Consider the following 20,561-nt stretch of genomic DNA (forward strand, 5'->3'; position numbering starts at 1 on the left):
TTCTTTGGACTTCCCTTTTGGACATATTTTATTCCCGCTTCTTATGCTCCAATTAATTGGGTTAAAAATGGAAGAGCATAATATCCATTGACACACACATGTGTCATTAAAATCAGTTTGTGCATCTGAGACAGCGTAACCATGGAGATCAGGCTATATTTTTCTCATGAAAATTAGCGCTTTGACACTTCATCAGTTAATATTTAGAACACAAGGAGAATGGATTACTTTCGGAATTAAAATAAAAAACTCCAGCCAACTTTCCACACCTTAGGGCTAGAAATACACTACATGACTTTCGCACAGATTTTTGTCCAATTTTGCAGTCTGGACGAGTCTATTGCAAGTCAAATCCAAGTCAAATCCAGTCTGCAGATTTTGGGCAGCTGGAGTTGACATATTTCACAGTAAAATGAGTGGTGTATGCTGGGTAAAAAATGTGATATTTTTGAGTTTCAGACGTATACTTTGCATGTCTAAAAAAAGTAAGACTTTAGTAATTCTCGTTATACACTTGTTAAGTCTGACGTAATGTGTCACCACTTCTGTGTCCAAATATTCTATGAGATGGCACGAGAAAACAACAAATGGTTCTAATATACTCTCACAATGTGATATAATACTACTTTTATATTTTAAATCCCTTAATCCAACCCCATATTTAAAATTAACAACTATCTTACTAATTATGAATAAGCAGCAAATAAGGAGTTTATTGAGGTACAAGTCAGAGTTAATAGTTAATAGTTAATAAATGAGAACTGACCCCTGAAACTGGAAGTCTGGTACAGTGTGTGATCCTCACTTGTTTAGTGCAAGATGTCTGATAACCATTAACAAAGTCACAAGGGTATGTTTTTAAAAGTTGACTATATTCAGATTATAAAAGTTGCACACTGTAGTTCAGCCTTAAGCCTTAATCAAATTCCTGACTTCACGTACACTCTCGGAAGAATAAGAAAAAAAAGTCACTCGGGAATCCTTTCAAAAGGTGCACATGTTCGGTTAGAATTTTTTTTTATCTTTAATGAACTAAAATATGGACCCTTTGTGGATAAATAAGCTACAAAAGAGTACATTTTAAACAGGTACTGAGTGTACTGTAACTGTCTACTGCAGAAGAAGATTCATTTGCAGTAATACAGATATTACATTATATTAAATGACAGATAGGTAAATATTATCTCATCCATAGCTGTTGCTTAACGTCTCTGTCGCCACAATGCACCTGGATCTACTTTTGATTGTTGCCGCACATCCCCCCAATAATTATTTCCAAATTTTTCATTACTGTAACAGTATTTTTTTATTTATTTTTTTATTTTTATTATAATATGATTGTCATGACACTGGAAATTTTAAAGTTCTGATGCTTACTGTGCATATAAGTATTTATTTATTTATTTATTTTTAATTCCATTATGTAGTTCTCTAATTTGATTGCCCATTAACTGGCCATGACCTCATACCAAGAGTGCTGATATTTAGTATAACAGCACTGGGACTTGCAATTGTTTATGTCACTTTTCACAGCATTCTATGTCAAAAACCAAAATATGTGAGCTGTGAGGAGTGGAGTGGAAGCTAAGTTTTTTTTCTTTTAAAGCCAGGGCATCTGTGTTTTCTTCCGCTCTTGAATATCTCAGAGTGGGGATTCTCACATTAGCAACTGGGGAGATGAAACTGATGTCATTTAATTTCCCTTTTATGCTCCATTCCAAAAAGACTGTCAGTCTGAGTGTTCCTTGGAAAAAATGCAAAGCTTGATAGTTTGGTTTCTTTTATAATAATTTTGGTTGAAGAATAATATATATACATATACATATATATATAGGTTAGGTGTAGGTCATTCATACAAATTCATACGTATTGTGCAACCTCTAAAATACATACATTTTCGCTATGAACGTGTATGAGTGAGGTCGTACGAATTCGTACAAATTAGCCAGCTCGTAAAACATGTACGAATTGCCGTGAGACTGGGCTGCAATATCACATATTTCAGAATATTATTACAGTTCTTCCTGTATCTGTGCCTACCAAAATACTGATGCATCCTTATAGGAACAACGGCTCTGAAAATAGGCTGAAATCACAAAGCACTGTATTTAACTCTCTTTGTCACTCTTTGTGTTGAGCTCCGTCCCTTCCATAATGTTCTGGATGTTGATGGGCCCTGCGGGGGCTCTATTCAGCTGCAGGCAGCTCCAATCCACACTCAATGAAGAGGAGGGGCAGCACACGGACGTGTTCTAATCACTGCTGCGATGACACCAAGCAGAGAGCTGTGCTTCAGTCATTTACAGCGCCACATCTGTCTTGTTCTGCCCAATTTACTCACACAATTTCAATGAGACACTGGTGCTGGCATTCATCAACATGTTTTGAGGTGTCTACGGACCGAGTTTGTTTTCATTGGCTCCCTCGCCTTCCCAGTGCAATGAATCAATCACCACGCGAAGTCCTGATGTAGTTACGCAGTTGCGCGCAACATAAAAGACACCGCAGGTTTGACAAGAACAACCGGTGACTTGAAAAATGGCAAGAGATGTATAAATAACTCATGTGTATTGGTAATTATGGGGAAATATTATTGGCCCATGCCCAGACAGCTTTATGTGATACTTGTTTACCAAAATTTGCATATTACATGCATCTTCACTGAACACATCTGATTAATGTTGACTGATAATTGCCATCATATTATGGTTTCATTTGCATAGACAATAAAAGAGGCCATATGCTGAAATGCAAATGGAAATTAATACTTCAAAACCTTCGTACAACGTCAAAATTTATATAGAATGTAAGATGCACAGTCAGCCGATCATTACCACAAAATAAACACTGATGCATGCATAAATAATGCAAAAAAAACAATTATTTTATTTTTGATCTTTTGATTCTGCCAGTGTTGACGAGGGAATACTTCTATTTCAGTATAAACAATAATAATTATAATTGGTGAATAATGGCGCCCAGCAGTCAAGCATATTTATCCATTGACCACAAAACTGCATTACCAACCATTGTACCAAGTAACCAATTTGATATAGCTGTGCTTGTTTTGTCTTTCGCACTCTTTCTTCTCACATGAAATAATAATTTGAACTCAAATCAATATTTCAAGTACATTTATTTATCTGTTTGGCAAGTTGCAGTGTAGTACGCATAATAATGTACCATAGACCATGAAAGTAGCTGGTTGTTGCCTTGAGTGACTTGAGTGAAAAATTGGGCTTTAGTTCTTTCTGAACATCGCTTCAATACTGGTCACTCATTTCTGTGTAGTGGATAGGGACTGAGGATTTCAACATAGACTCTTGCATCTACCTAAAAAAAGGCCTCTACCAACATTTTTGAAAACTCCAGCAAAACATACCTATACATACAACTCGCTACAGTTCATCAGCTGAAATGAACTCTAGTTACAGTAAATTTTATTCTTCTTCATTTATTTATTTATTTATTTATTGAGGGAAACAAATGTAGGATATAAAAGCAAAAATGTGAAACAGTAAGTTGCTAAAGAAATATATTTGTGAAAGAAACCTTTTCGTGAAAGCACATATTAACTATTCAGTAAAAAGGTTATTTAATCTGTAAATTTTGTCTAAATCATCTAAAGAAGGACTACTTTTCTGGATGAATGAACTTCTGATTTTGCATTACTGATGTAATTCCTGTGAGTGCTGTTTGCTCCATGCAGCTGGCCCCTTTCTGGTATCCTTGCTCAAATCATGTAAAAGTTGCTGGGTTGTTACTAGTGAATGTTCATCGTACTATAAAGAACTTTACACAGACATTATTAATATGTTTTTTTTTTTTTTTTTTTTTCATAAACATCCCCCTTCTTATAGCTATGACTCTTTTTAAAACTGTGAATGATTATGTGTCAACAATATTTCACAGATGATGTCAAAACAAAACAAAACAAACCAAACCAAAACAAATGCTTAAAGGAGAACTCCACTTCCAGAACAACAATTTACAAATAATTAACTCATCCCCTTGTCATCCAAGATGTTCATGTCTTTCTGTCTTCAGTTTTAAAGAAATTATGGTTTTTGAGGAAAGCATTTTAGGATTTTTCTGCATGTAATGGACTTCATTGGTGCCCTGAATGTGAACTTCCGAAATGCAGTTTAAATGCATCTTCAAAGGGCTCTAAACGATCCCAGCCGAGGAAGAAGGGTCTTATCTAGCGAAACGATTGGTCATTGTTTTTGAAAAATAAAAAATTGTATACTTTTTAAGCACAAAAGCTTGTGTAGCACAGGCTCTGGGATGCACGTCCACGGGTTGTTCTTGAACGATTCATTCATTTTGAATGAATCTTTAATGTGACTCGGCAAGAAAGAGTCGTCTCAGGGAGTGATTCGTTCAGTCGCGCATGCGCAACATCTTATTAGGTTCTGTACTGCAATTAGTTCACCTGTTTCGAGTCTTCGGGTTTTTCGAGTCGTTCGTTCATCTTATGGGGATGTCACGTGATGCTGATTTTGCTAAAATAAATGAAATGACTCGAAAAAACATTTGTTCATTCTACTGAACAAGACTCAAAGGTCCGAGTCGGTAAAATGATCCGAACTTCCCATCACTACTACGAATCACCACAAGTTCATAGTCTGTGTACTCTGGCTCAAAAAGGTAGAGTATGTCAAAAAAACTGCATGTTATTTTCTCCTACAACTTCAGAATCGTCCGACATCGTTGTAACTTTTTGTTTGTAAACAGCGTTTGACTTACTTACACTTTCTTAGTCTTTGCGCATTTGCTTTGTGAACACTGAATCTGTGGTTCCGCCTACATTCCGCATGACCTTTCGAGACACGAGCTTTTGTGCTTAAAAAGTATACACATTTTTATTTCTCCGAAAAAAATTACAGATTGTTTCGCTAGATAAGATCCTTCTTCCTCGGCTGGGATCGTTTTAGAGCCCTTTGAAGCTGCATTTAAACTACATTTTGGAAGTTCAAAATCAGGGCACCAATGGAGTCCATTATATGGAGAAAAATCCTGAAATGCTGAAAAACTGAAGACAGAAAGACATGAACATCTTGGATGACAAGGGGGTGAGTAAATTATTTTTGAATTGTTCTGGAAGTGGACTTCTCCTTTAAAGGACATAGTTTGTCCATAAAAGGAAAAAAATTGTCATAATTTACTCACCCTTATTCCAAACCTGAATGACTTCCATTTAGTGTAGTTGCTTGACATGTGAGAAACAAGCATGTTTGGGCTGCTGTTTACCATATTTGTGACCCTGGACCACAAAACCAGTCATAAGGGTCAACGTTTTGAAACTGTGAGATAGAACTATTTGAAAATCTGGAATCTGAGGGTGCAAAAAAATTGAAATATTGAAAAAAAAAAAAAATCACCATTAAAGTTGTCCAGGGTCACATTTATTGTAGAGGTGAGTAGTAACTAAGTAAATTTACTCTGTTACATTTACTTGAGTAATTTTTAAAGGTGGGTCCCTTTACTTTAACTCAAGTACATTCCTAACGGAAAAAAATAAAATAAAAATTTACTTTGCTACACTGGGCAACACTGGACATTACTTAATTGTAATGCAATATATTAAGAAAAGTTTAAGAAACACATTGTTTATTTCAAGGGTCCTGTATCTTTTTTTCTTGAGAATTTGCAAATTAATAAATTTTTTGAGTCGATTCTGTTCAAGGCCTTGATAAAGCAAGTTGGCAAAATGGTCTGAAGTAGTTTGTGTATCAGACTGAATGATTTGTACCAAATCATCTGAAGCAGTTTTCCATTCATACCGAATGAAGAGCATGAAGGAAGTGGCCATGAACCTACAGTCCATTTAAACAAAATCTGCACATTTTCCCATTTGCTTGCCATGATGATCTTTATTAGTTGAACACCATGTGTGTCTGTGAACGATTCCTCAGGTATACATTTGATTTTTTATTTCATCTATGTAAAACTTAGTGGTGGTAAGCTAGACCTTATGACTGTCACGATTAAAGTGTAGAGAACGTGTACAGTAGATTTGCACCAAGGATTAATGACCTGCTGGGTTCATGAATATTAATCACGTTGTCTGACTTCGCTCAAACTGATTTGCTGAAATCAAAACAAGGATGATAATAGGTGAGCGCCAGCCAATGAGATAGCCGTTTGCGCATTAGTTCCGCCTACTACCGGAAAAAACCGGCAGTTCTTAAAAGCTGAAGAATTCCAAAGGAATTCCATTATTTTGACAGGAAAATACAGCAAAGAATATCGACTGCATGCAGCACGTGAATTCTGCATGGTAGTTAATTGCGTCTATGTGAGACAAAGCGACGGGTAGTCGTGTGCTTTCACACTAGAGTTTACAGTTCGTCAAATACAGGTACGCTGCGCATCCACCCTGCTGAAGAAAAAAACGGACCCTGTTGGTCTCTACTGGTAATTGGTCACCTTCTATTGGTGGCTTGTTAAAACCAATAAATCCTAATGGAACATGTCTCAAAACACACTACAGAAAACCATTTTTTAATGGTTTTAATGATTAAAAGTTGATGGTTTGTACTGTTTTTATTGGTATTTGTAGTAGAAACCATTAGAATTTCCTGTGATGGTTCTATTGTTTTTTTCAGCAAGGAATTTAGATGAACTGAAAATTAAAATTATAGTAACACCGCGTTTATTTTCAGTAACGGTAATGGCGCTGTAATGGGGGAAACAGTATTCTGTTCGATTACTCATTACTGAGAAAAATAACATTGTTAATAACGCCGCTTATTTATAACGCCGTTCTTCCCATCACTGATTATCTGTCATATAAAGCAGTCATGTCTCTTTAATCTATTCAGTTTATATGGATTACTTCACAATGTATTTTCGTACTTTTTGAAGCATGCAAATTTTGATCATGTGAACTTTCAATGGATAACAAAAAAGAGAAAGAAAATTATCATTTATCTTTTAAAAATGAATAAAAAAGTTAACAATGACAGAATTTTTATTTTTGAGTGAACTAACCCTTGAACTTAGTACTGAATCCAGAACTTTCCTTGAACAGTAGGACTTACAAAAAGTCCAACCCAACCACTAGCCTCAGTGCAACAACACATCCACATGACCTCTTAAGTGGGCAGCAGTTGTTCAGACTTCACTGGTCGACAAACCTAAGCGCACCCATGTGTTTTTGACCGAGTGTAACTCCGTACGGCTGCCCATCCCATTGCAGAACACCACACGACTGACCGCAAGAATGAAGCCATGCTCCCTCCTCGACCAAAACTCAGCATGTGGAGCACACTGGAATTCAGCGGTGCAAGCAACAGAAAAGAAACCAATAAAAAGAAGGAAAACAGTCAAAAGCTTCACCATCCTGGAGGCTGTTTTATAGATAGTGTGTGGCAAATTAGCACCAAATTGACAGGAAAGAAAACCTCTAATTGGTGTGGAATCGTAAAAGCTGTGAGAGTCATGCATGGTGGTTTTATGCATTGTGTTACTCAGAGAAGCCAGAGAGGGCAGGAAAGAGTTAATGTTACAGTGGTGCTGTACTGCACGGCTCCACTCCAAATGAAATATCAACAGCATGTCCCAGAGTGCTGATCGAAGAGTGCGAGACAGGAAAGGAGCTAAAGAAGAGAAAGACATAGGAAAACAAAAAATGGAGCTGTGCGATGGAAAAAAAGAAAAAGAGGGAAACAGAGAGAGACAGCACAAAAGAAGATTTGGCGTGCAGGGTGATCTTAAGACCTAAAACACTGATCCTTCAGACATGGAATAATAAGTGTGGGACATCAAACTTGCTACTGAAAATAGCAATGTTTCCATTAGATGATTATTAGAATCCTTCGTTTTCTGTTAGACACTCTGTATTTTATCAAAATGATTACACTACATTATAAATCCACCAGCAGACCAAGATTCTTTCAGGATTCTTTAATGAATAGAAAAATTCAAAAATCAGCATTTATCTGAAACATAAAGCTTTTGTAACATCATACACTATACCACTGAAAGCTTGGAGTCTATAAATAAAATATAATGTATTTATTTATTTATTTTTTGGGGGAAAGAAATTAATACTTTTATTTAGCAAGGATGATTTAAATGGATCAAAAGTGAAAAAAGATTTCTATTTAAAATACATGCTCTTCTTCTGAACTTTATATTCATCAAAGAAACCTGAAAAAATTATACTCATCTGTTTTCAACATAATAATAAATGTTTTTTGAACAGCACATCAAAATAGAAAAGAGTTATTTTAAATAGTAAAAATATTTCCTGATTTGACTGTTTTTCTGTACTTTGGATCAAGTTGTGGTTTCTTGCTTTGTTATGACATCAAAATACTTAATCATTTTTTGCATAATTTGTAAACAAATACATTTTTATGTTTTTTCCATACATAACCAGCTCCATATGTATGACTTTTCCAATTTAGTAAACTTGCTCAGTAGCTCACCTGGTATAGCATTGCATATATTTGCTTTTTATAACACTATAGGTGAGGTTTTAGTGTAGGTGGCCCTTTATTTTCAAACAACAGATTAACTCACTCATTACAGGAAAAACTTAATGTGTTTTTAAGGCCACTCACCGGACATTTCACTATGAAAAGTGTTATGAAATGTGCATAAAAAAACATTTTCAATGAGCCTGGGAAACTGAAAAGCTTTAATATGATTTGTTAGTATTAAGCAACTTTCAGAACTGTGTATACACAGGTTATCTGTCCACTGGGGAAAAAAATATATAGTTTAAATGGTGAGTTTAACGCTAAAATCACTTTGGGATGTAACAAAGTTGACTGTTGTGGCATCAAATCTTTGACTCAGAAGTTTTGAGACCAGTGTAACCTTTAATTTGTTTGGTTGACTGTATTTTATTTTGAAAATGTACAGACTGCGATGTCAAGTTTGAATTGCTAGAATATGTGGGGTGTGTGTGTGTGCGCGATCAAATAGCTGAAACATAAAATAGGCTACTCCACTAATTTTGGTCATAAAGATAAGAGTTAGACATAATTCAAAGCCGCAAAGTGTTTCCTTTTTTTTTTTTTTTTTTGCACACTCACAGTAAAAACAGAACATTTGAACTTGATTGCGGAGCGCTGCGCCTCACATCTGTTAATTATTTAAGTCAGACATATTTATACATTTCATCTATAGAATATGATTGTATTTTATTTTTATTACAACAAATTTTATTTTTAATGTAACTTACATATACAGTTTCCATCACCCTGGCGACCTATTTTTAACCCAGGGTTTGAAAACCTGTGCCCTAGGCTGTAGTTAGGTCCATGCAGAAACTTGTAAACGATGCTTTTATAGTTGTGGCATCACCGTTTAGTGACGTCACAAACGTGTTAGTCGATATATTAAACATATTATTTGAACATATCGTTTGCCAAACCATGTTATTTTTAATTTGCTTCAGGAAATAAAAGACGACTTGGAACCCTCAACCAGAAGTCACTCAAATCAGATTTATCAAAACTTCTAGCAAACCTTAATTTTTTGGCCTCCGTTTCCTTTCAACATACTATGGCTTGTTACTGTCTTAATTCTTTATTTTCTTTATCTACACTAATTTGCGGTGCACTTACATTATATTATATTATATTATATATTATTATATTATTATTATATTATTGGTATATTGCGTTGATCGATATGTAAATGAGATTTTGAGTCTGTGTTCTTTAATTTGCGCATTGTTAGTAAATCAGTAGAAATTTCCCCTTCCATCAGCGCTGTTTTGAAACTGCGCTCTTGTGCTAATTTGCCCTGTTTAGTAAAACTGAGCCAAGTAAACTAGTATTTGGTTTTTTTGCCCACCCTTAAACAATAAGCAAAAACAAACCTGACTTTTATTGCCACTTTACATGGCGTCACTTCCTGTTTAATACGGCAGTTTTAGGCTACAATAAGCTGTGAAGTGGGCCAGACTTTATGCTAATAGTCTAAAGTCTGGGTATGTGAGACTATTTGCTCCTACCCACCATCAACCACTAACAACTGCCTGGGGAACATAAATACACCACCAATCATTACTTATAGCCAGATTATAGAGCTGACAGGCCTGCTGAGATTATGTCAGGGCAAGCTCTCACAGGCTGATGGGATAATATTAGACCGAAAGACAGCGAGTGAGAGAGAGAGAGAGAGAGAGAGAGAGAGAGAGACGCTAAGGCACAGCAGGGCAGTTGGGTTTTAGGGCCTGGGTTTTCCTTGGCACTCTCAGCTCCATGTGTATCTGGTGAGGGTCTAAGCTCTGGAGATAGCGCTGGGGAAACTGATACTGGCAGCAAAGGGAGGGAGAGGGGAATTCTGCTGATCACAATAAGGCCTCTTTTCTCTGAAAATGTTATCAGGTTCAATTAGGGAAAGGACAGGCTTGGCTTTCTTTTTATAGTAGAGTGCCTAGGGCTGTGTGACATGTAATTACATCGTGATGTAACCTGAGAGCTTGTCTGCAGTTTACGGTCTGCTAGTTAATTACAGTGTGTGTGATGTTACTGTAATGTTTGAGTGGTTTACTGCATTGATATTGGTGATAATTTTAGTGTATTTTGTTTCTACAATGATGGAAGCAACTAAACATGAATACAGTGGCTGCCGAATGCCGCTCACATTCTTGATTACAAATCAAACTCGCCCTTGAGGTCCACACTTTGGTCCGTGAGGGTGTATGGGAGCATGGATTGGGGACAATCTGTAGTTCTGCTATTCAAGTCAACTTGAATCAAAGTAGACTTAATTTCCTTTCTTTATGCACATGCAAAGTCTTAACATGTCTTAACCAGTAACTTCAACTGCATAAAGAAAACATGCCTGATGTTTATAATAATATTTTCATTAAAAATGTTACATTTCCTATTAACTCAACAGAATTGAGCAATACTAGGGAACGCCAATATGGTGGTGTGGTGGCTTCACTCTTCACAATATCATGAGCAATCTAGTTATCTATTATAGATTAGTCATCTACACCAGAAACAGATTTTACATATGGATACAAGACAAAATCAAGTGCACGATTTTAGGCAGGATCACAGTCTAGATGTTCCACACAGTACTTTCCTTACTGTATGATTAAGTAACCGAGTCACTGATATAGTCCACATCTACAGAGCTTTTTCTGAAAGTCGAAAAGTATTACTTAAACTATTACTTTCCCTTTGCTTCCTCCCATTTCCATGCATTTTTTTTGCTCCACCCTATTATATAAGTTTTGAATGTTTTCCAGAGTCGCTTTTTCCTGTAGGTCCAATAAAATATCTGTGGGAAACACCTATGATTAAAAATCCATATGAGGAATCGTCTTATGCACAATACATCAGCTCTGTTCCAAAACCTGAGCTGCCTACTAAGCACTTTAAAACATCATAGTTGTGCTCTCAATGCAAAAGGTGTTTCAGAATGTGGGCAGCAACATTATGTATGCCTCCTCCACGGTGAGGCAATCCCAGAATACACCGCAATAATTTCAGTTTGAATAAATATTCATGATAATGGAGCAGAGATAAATGGCAATTATAAACAGAATTCATGTAATACTCAAAAGCATTTATAAAAAATAAACTTGTTTGTGCACTGAAACGCAGATGGCTATATATTAATATACTGAAAAACTGAATGATTTAAATTCTGTCAGAAAACCAAATAACACAGCATTTTTAGCATGAAAGTGTTCTCCTACTTGACTGACCTAATTGTTCTCTCTTTCTCTCTTTCTCAACGTCTGCCTATTCTTTATCTTTCGCTAACTCTCTCTCTTTCTTTCTTGCTCTCATGAGCACAGGGATTCGTCTCGTCTGACACGTAGAGATCATCTAATACCATCAAAGGAAGCAGGAAGATAAAACGATAGTGTATTAAAATAAGACTTAACCATTTCACTGTGTGTGTTGAAGGTAAAGAACCTCTGTATTTCCAGAGTAACCCGCATAGTGCCTTCATCTGCTCCAGGCATCATAAGGGTTTAAGTTCTCCATTCCCAGCTCCCTTTCCTGCCTTCCCTCCATCTCTCCATCTTTTCCCACACTCACATGCTCTCTAGAGGCAATGGATGCAGCATCATAACTTCAGGCAGAAAAATCACCATAGCATTACCAGGTTTTACCACATCATTTGAATGCCCATCTTGCAAACATATCTGTGCATCCCACATTGTTTGCATGTTCGTCAAACAACCACAAAAAACAACCTTGTAGTATGCACTCTTGTTTTAGCAAACAGCTGGTCATGCATTCAACGCATACAGAAAATCTGCATACTGTATTCAGTGTGCACACAATAGATTGCTGAAAAAAAAAATACTGCACAAGTCGCATGGCATTGCGCTGTTTTAAAATGAGGAATTTATTATCTGGATCACTGCTAAATCAGTTAGCTTATTGTATCATTGTGTTATCATTGTGTAAGCACTATAACGTCACACAAATGTAAACAGCTCTACATATATAGTTGCATATTTTATGTAAATTTATTTGCATACATATAGCACACTCATGTACTGTAAAGCAATATAATACTATACAGCAAATCTCACCTGCCTAATTTCATCACAAAATATAAACTATATTATCACACAGCTCTTTATGCTACGACAGCGTTTTGTTGCCATGTTAAAAAAAAAATCTAAATTTATGAGATTAAAGTCGTAATATTTTAAGAACGCCACATTAAATAGCGTTAAAAACACATTGTTGTAATAGATGTATTGTTTGTATTTCACTATAAAACTGACAGAATTTGAAAGCTGAGACTTTGGAATAACTCCCGGTGCTCCCAATGGGCCATTTCCATGCACAATAGGCTATATATACTTGCGAAATTTTATAAATTTAATCCCATAATTGCTATGAATTAATTTTCATAATTTTGACTTTATTCTCAAACCATTTTGACTTTATTCTTGAAATATTTCGACTTTATTCTCCAAATATTTTGACTTTATTCTTATAATATTTCAACTTTATTCTCGTAATTGCGACTTTATTCTTGCGACAATATTTCGCAATATTTCGACTTTATTCTTGTAATTTTGACTTTATTTTTTAAATAATTTGACTTTATTCTCATAGTATTTTAACTTTATTCTTGTAATATTTCGACTTTATTCTCGTTATTTCAACTTTTTTCTCAAAATATTACGACTTTATTCTCATAGTATTTCGACTTTATTCCCGTAATATTTCGCCTTTATTCTTGTAATTTCGACTTTATTCTCGAAATATTACGACTTTATTCTCGTAGTATTTCGACTTTATTCCCGTAATATTTAGCTTTTATTCTCATAATCTCGACTTTATTTTCAAAATATTACGACTTTATTTTCATAGTATTTCGACTGTATTCCCATAATATTTCGCCTTTATTCTTGTAATTTCGACTTTATTCTCGAAATATTACGACTTTATTCTCGCAGTATTTCGACTTTATTCTTGTAATATTTTAACTTTATTCTCGTAATTTCGACTGTATTTTCAAAATATTGTGACTTTAATCTCGGAATTTTAGATTTTTTTATTTTTTAACATGGCACTTAAACGCCGTTGTATTATATGAAGTAGGATATATAAGATTTTCAACTTTATCTGCATACATACAGTTTATTCACTTGGGACAATACATACTATGTAGTATTAATATTTATCAACCTCTTGATTGTTTGTATTGGTAAAACATGAAAACTAAAGAAAGAAAATAAAGACATTTTTTAATTTTTTAAAATAAATTAATAGGCCTACTTTTATTTAGCAAGGTTGGATTAAATTGATCAAAAGGGACAGAGAAGACGTATAAATTTACAAAAGCTTTCTATTTCAGCTAAATGCTGTTATTTTTAACTTTCTATTGATCAAAGAATCCTGAAAAAAGTAAACAACTCTTTCCAACATTGATACTAAAAATAAATGTTTCTGGAACAGCAAATTAGCATATTAGAATGATTTGGGATGACACTAAAGACTGTTGTAATGATGCTGAAAATTCAGCTTTGCCAACACATGCATAAATTACATTTTAAAATATATTCAAACAGAAAACAGTTATTTTAAATGGAAAAAAAATATTGTTTTTGCTGTATTTTGGATCAAATAAATAAATACATTTCTGTGGCATTAGTAGCACCAAAGTAAAAAAATAGCAAAAAACAGCTGTTTCAGGTCCTTTTGTTCAGACAAACAGGTAGTCCAACCATTAGCTCAGGTAGAAGCTGACATGTTGGGCTGCATATAGAAAACCGGGCAATGATTCAAAATGTCAGCAGTGTCTCTAGAAACTCCACAGAAAAATGTTTGGGAAGTTCATTACATGTGTGCAGTCCGGCTGTATAATGTAGCATGTGTTCTTGCGTCACTGCAGTAACAAACTTTAATACAGTACAGTTCAAATATCAGTGTCATTAAAACAGATGTGTTATTATTCAGGTAGCTGTAAACGTTGATAGTTCTGTTACAGTTAAAGACAGCTTTCCATAAACACTTAACATAATGTAATATAATGCAAGGTCAAAGAGAAAAGAACAGCTCTGTTGAACAATATGGCTATGTGATATAATAACTCAATTTTAAGAGCTATAATGAGGTTAATCAGGCCTAAACTGAAGCAGTTTTACTCTACAATAAAAGAAGCTCTATCATATCACAGTCAACCATACCGGATACACGTCTGATTTAATTTGCAAAACAATCTGGTCCATACACCACGCAAAACCAACTGAAACAAAATTTCGAAAACAGAGCAATTGAAATAATTAAATACCATTTGCCAGGAGATCTTGAGTCACTATCATGTACTTAATGCCAGAATGCTTTTTCCTTCCCATGCTGACACTGGCCTTACTCATCGGTTAGAGAGGTGGACTAAGAACAAGTGGTCTCTGCTCATCAGGAGATGAAGAAAGAGCTGATTGTGCGTCATTTTGGAACGTCAAACAACAAAACACAAACAGTGAAATTTTATAGCCATTATTACAACGCAGGGGCGTGTTTCCCGTTACCTGTGTGCTGTATTGGACATTGTTTGCATTGGTGTTGTGTATCAACACACACAATACATAACAGCTGTTTAAGATTGAAATCATGGCCAAAACAACCAGGACATACAAGAGTTATTTGAAACGAGGCCAAGTTTAGCGGGCAAATACGATAGGTCTGAACTCACACACGCACTTGACAGCAGTGAACAGCGCACTGCGTGTGAGAAGAGTGTATTGTACTATGACCTTGATTTAATTACCTGCGAGCTAACAGAGTTTGCATTAGTTATCTTCCCTCTTATTAGTTAATTCTACAGAAAAACATTTAGACTTAATTGGATAAATATAATAAATAAAACCCTGACAGTGCAAAATTGGATTTGTCTATAGACTTATATGCAGACCCTTTGCAACAATAATTAATTTTCGGTATACTGCATCCATCTTTATTCATAAGAAGACAGTGTCTTACCTTTATCTTGTCAGTCCTGCTGAGTTTGTGTTATCGTTCTTTAAAATTACGGTGTTATAAGACATCTAAGCTGTTACTTTCTCAGTAGCCTTGGCTCAGGATATATTTTGGTAATAAATTCTCAGTGACAAAGCAAATTCAGCCTAAAGATGAATCAGATGATTTTTTTTTTTTCTTCAAATTTTGCCACGATTCCAGCTTCCATAGTAACAGCAACTACTCTGATTGGCAGATCTTCTGAATTATGGCATTACAGTTCTTCACCGAGAATTCACCAATTACATCATTGTTAAAGATGTAACCAAATGTTTAGGAGGGCCAGATGTAAATGTTTAAGAATCAATATCAGTCAATCAATCAATAATTTGTAATGTGAAATGATGGCTAATTTCTATGAATTTCTCATTCATGTTTTCATATGATCTGCTTACACTGACAGTTAAGTTTAGGGGTGTGGTTAGGCGTGGACCTTCATGCTCACTTTTTTTTCCCCTAAAAATTCCACATTGCCATACAAATCACATTGTTCAAATTTATATTAAATCACCACCTCGCAAAACGCATATGTATTTTCTCATGAGACTGGATTGGAAAAACCTACAGTAAAAACCTACAGTAAACGGATCAACCACTAATATTAATATTAAAGGGAATGTGCCAAGTCACTGTCAGCAATCAATCAATCAGTCAATCAATAAAACTATTTAAAAAAAAGTAAATGACAAAAAGATCCTGTAATTACTTAATTTTCCTTAAAAACATAGTAGCCTATTACACTATTTTGTACTTAGTGGCAATGCATTTTTAAAGTAAGGTGCATACTATATGTAAAATCAGATTGTTATTCATTCATTTTACTTTTGTGGTAGGGTATGTAGTTTATCAAAGTAGAAATTAATAATCAAAGGAATAAAATGAATTTGAATGGTAAACGCAATAGCAAAATATACATTTTGATGAGCATATTTTTGCCAGAATTATCATTATCGTATTTAGGGACTCAGCGTGCAGTGAAATGAAGAGCGACTGTCCAATTCAAAACTAAGACGGTGGGAACAACAGCTAGACTATCAGCATATTAAAGTAAGCTAATGAAATCTCAAAGTTATGATAAGCAATGACTGTCAAAACCTACAGATCTGCCTACCTAGACAGCATTTTGAAATGCTGTCTAGGTACAGTGTAGTTCAATAGGCTTTGAGACGCTGCGCATATTATTCAGCAAAATCGAGTCGTGCAAAACAACTTAGAAAGTTAATCTCGCAGTACAATGCTGCATATTTAATTCCTAAATAAAACATCTCTAGCATGTGTCATCTTCAGCAGTTGTTTAGTGAAGGTGAGAGAGTAAATGAAGATCTTAAATAAATACCTGAACCTGTTGACTCCGCCCCCGCTGCCGCTCACCGCCTCAACTCCTGCAGCGCAGTTTGGTCAGCCCGATGCTGCAGTTAAGTTCCCCGTCCGCTCAAGAAAAGAGCAATAAGCGCGTCATTAAGAGCATTCAGATGTGTTTTAGCAAAAGTTGAGAAAGAACCCCGTATGAGGCAGCGGCCATTGGAGAGTCATGTGTGCTGTGTGTGTGTATGTGTGTGTGTGTGTGTGAAACCGAACACGAGTAAATGAACCCGCCCCGTTTCCTCAAAGTCCCGTTAACTCTCTCATCTCCATCTTTGACAATCTCTAGCCTATCACTGCATGTACTTTTGATATAGCAACATAGCATAACTTTCAATTATTATATTAATTAATGCACATTAAATGTTGGTTAATGTTTCTTCATGAATAGCCTATTTATATTGTATTGTGGATTAGCTTATATGTGACATCTGCAAATACTGTCCTATCATAACAAACCATACATAAATGAAAGCTTATCAGATAAATATTAATAAAAAAAAAAAATGACCCTTATGGCTGGTTTTGTGATCCAGAGTCACATATATGTGCATTATTGCAAATTATGTAACTAAATAATTTTTTACATTTACTAATAACGTTTTACATATTAGTTTTTAAGGCTTGGTGTATCTTAGGGTGCTTTCACACCTGTAGATTGATTGCTTATTTCCGAAACAGGGATTAAAGTTATTAAAATGTTGCTTTCTTATTCTTTTTATTAACCAAATAGTGTTAATACAAGTCATGCGCGAGTAAACTGTCCTCTCATTGGTCAAGTTCCACCACTTATTTCCCAGGATTCCGCTCAGCTGTCATCCATCAAGATGGAACAACAACAACTTTGCGGGCTTATTGTTGCATTTTTGTAGCTGCCATTATATTAGTTTTATCATTTTGAGCAGGAGTCCAGGATTTGTTGAGAAAACATTTTTTAATATGCACCTAAAAGAGAGCAATAAGCGAAGACGTGTGAAAACACACACATTCGCAATATAATTTGTCAGAGGTATTAGCAAAACAACAAAGCTATTGCTTTTCACGGAAGTGTAATTACCCATTATACATTGTGATATAGCCTGGTTTGTTGGTTTGTTGGATCGGATTGCTTTCTCACTACAACCGAACCACCCACTGCGCAATGTGACGTCGTAGTGACGTGACCCTGACCGACGGACCCAATATAGACATGATCTGCACGTCTATCTGACATCCAATGTTTAGTGGGCACTCCAGAGCTCATTTTCAATCATGCCAAGAACACCTCATTGAGGCAATCTCGGACCAAATGTTTTGGCGCGGATCAGAGCATGATTGCCTTGTTCACATGCCCAAACAAACCGAGCTAAGGGGGGAAACGCGTCAGGTTCCAAAACAAAGTGGCAGGTGTGAAAGCACCCTTAGTCATGTTTGGTTCGATTAAAATGAACTCTTGTGCGATTACTCTGTTAGTGCGGATCATTTGAGTAAGTGTGAACGCTGCCATCCGAACCCTGGTGCACACCAAACAAGCGAACCGAGACCACTAAAAAAGATGGGTCTTGGTCCGCTTCCAAACAAACCCTGTTTTGCGAATAAAATATAAGCGCAACACAGACCAAAGACATCTAAACGAACCAAAAACAGGAAGTAATGACAAGATGCGATGCGATGCGATGAGATGCGCATGATTTAATACAGGAAACAAGCGGTGTATCCAAAACAATATGAGCAGAGGGCAAACATAGTACAACGAGGAGCTAAGGTGCCTTTTAAGAGCTCTTTGTCAGTTCGCAGGTAGTGAAAATAAAATTATATAGACGCAACAATGAACATGCTTAGTCCAGCAGATGGCATTAGGTGTATAAGGCTTAAAGCGGCACTGAGCAGACAGTGAACGGGTACTTTGATGTAATACACAAGCAGCGCCGCTTTAAGTCGAAAACACCTTTTCCGTTTGTTTGGAGTGTTTGGTGGGTTCTGTCATGAAATATACATCATTCAGCCCAACCAATCAGGTTGTGAATGTATCACTTTGCTTTTACTGTTCGGTGTGGTTAGGTTTGCAGTCAAAAATGCCAGTGTGAACGCTAAGTGGACCAGGACCAAATGTATCATATTCCGTTTTGGTCCAGACCAAATGAATCAAACAAACCGACCTACAAGTGTGAACACACCCTTAAAGAGGACATGCCACACTTTTCAGAGATGTTTGGGGGTTTGGTCATGTTAGGTCAGTTTCCTATTGTAGATTTTTCATTTAAAAAAAACAAAAAAAACCCTAAAAAAAACTTGCATTGCAATAAAAAAAGTGCAGAAAGAGCTTCATGTTGTGATGTTGTGGGTGCTGCATGTAGACAGAACTTCAGTATTGATAATGTTCAGTGTAATTTTTTGGAAAACTATTTTTGAACACTTTCAGGCAATTTTACACTCATTTGGAACCCAAGTTTTCTTTCTTTCACACAAACAAACCACAAAAGCAAGCTCTTGCCCTGAACAGTAAATACATTATTTCACAACTGAATTACATCTGACTGATTTTCATATTGCATCATGTAAATCTGAGGAAAGTATGTATTGACACTGATGCTGATTGACACTGATGAATATTTGTTCTTCTTGCTGTAAGCAATATAATTTCAGATGGTATTATGGAAAATACAATTTATAAGCATCTTGACAAGCCATAAACATTGGCTCAGCTAATGGTATGAGCTGGCATCTGTCTGTTTGGCCGACCAATAGCAGACAGAGACAGTGTTCAGAAAACTTGTTTGAGAGCAGTCTTTTCTTTCTTTCTTTCTTTTTTTCTTTCTTTTCAGTTGCATTAAATTGTTTAGTGCTGTAAATTACTGACTTATCTGTACACATTATGCATATTTTATAAAAAGCTGTCTGCAGCTCACAGAGCAGAGCTTTGCTCTAGCAATGTCAAGGTCATAAGTATGATTCACAGTGAATGCATGAACTGATAAAAATGTATACTTTGAATGCAATATAAGTCACTTTAGATAAACTGTCTGCCAGACATAAAATGTTATCGTCCTGTGCCTCTTAAATGACTTGCTTTTTCAGCTGATGTCAAAATTTTTCAACCCTTCCCCACCAACCACCAGCTTCTATTTTTGTATGACACACATTTGATAATTCAATAATTTTCTAATGGATAAAATCATGACTCATCCTGTATTTTGTTTTACTTGAAAATACATTTAACTGGGAAAAATGGGTTTTGAACAGTGTTCCTTGCTGCCATATTTTTCCATGTGAAAGACTATCAGAGGTATGGAGCAGCCTAAATAAAATTTCTAAAAACAAGAATACCAGGGTTGTCTTGGCAATGTTTTGGGCTTAAAACATAAAATTACTTCAAAGAAACATCTACAGTAATTCACTGAACAGGCTTTTGTGGTGAAAATTCTGTTGCAAATGTGCTTGCAAAGAAACCAAAGCTATCATTCCCTTGAAGTTACTGTCACCTTACATGGACTAATTGTTCTGCTGCATATTTGGCTTTAATGTGTAGTTTAGTCTGATCACTTTGACTTGTGCACTGACTGTAATGGAAACCACAGATGTAAAGGAAGTCTGGGATGTTATGTTCCAGATTTAACACATTGTAAATGAGCCCCTTTTCACACACTGTAAAGTGTCTTCCGCACAATGGTCAAAATAAGCTCTTAAAGAGCCCCATGCCTGCCTTTAGAGACATTCATACTCCTGGAATTTAAACAGTGGAAATAA

General features: G+C 35.7%; 1 protein-coding gene across 2 annotated transcripts in view; it reads right to left on the reverse strand.

Moving 5' to 3' along the window:
• raraa (retinoic acid receptor, alpha a) overlaps positions 1 to 17,034 on the reverse strand; it is a 166,033-nt gene extending 148,999 nt beyond the window's left edge. For both annotated transcript variants that reach the window (XM_051124968.1, XM_051124969.1), the window contains exon 1: positions 16,810 to 17,034. The gene's annotated coding sequence lies outside the window, so the exon portion shown is untranslated. The remainder of the gene's footprint in view (positions 1 to 16,809) is intronic.
• Between the last annotated feature and the right edge of the window lie 3,527 nt (positions 17,035 to 20,561).

This window comes from Labeo rohita, chromosome 12 (genome assembly GCF_022985175.1).
Source record: "Labeo rohita strain BAU-BD-2019 chromosome 12, IGBB_LRoh.1.0, whole genome shotgun sequence".
Taxonomy (NCBI): Eukaryota; Metazoa; Chordata; class Actinopteri; order Cypriniformes; family Cyprinidae; genus Labeo; species Labeo rohita.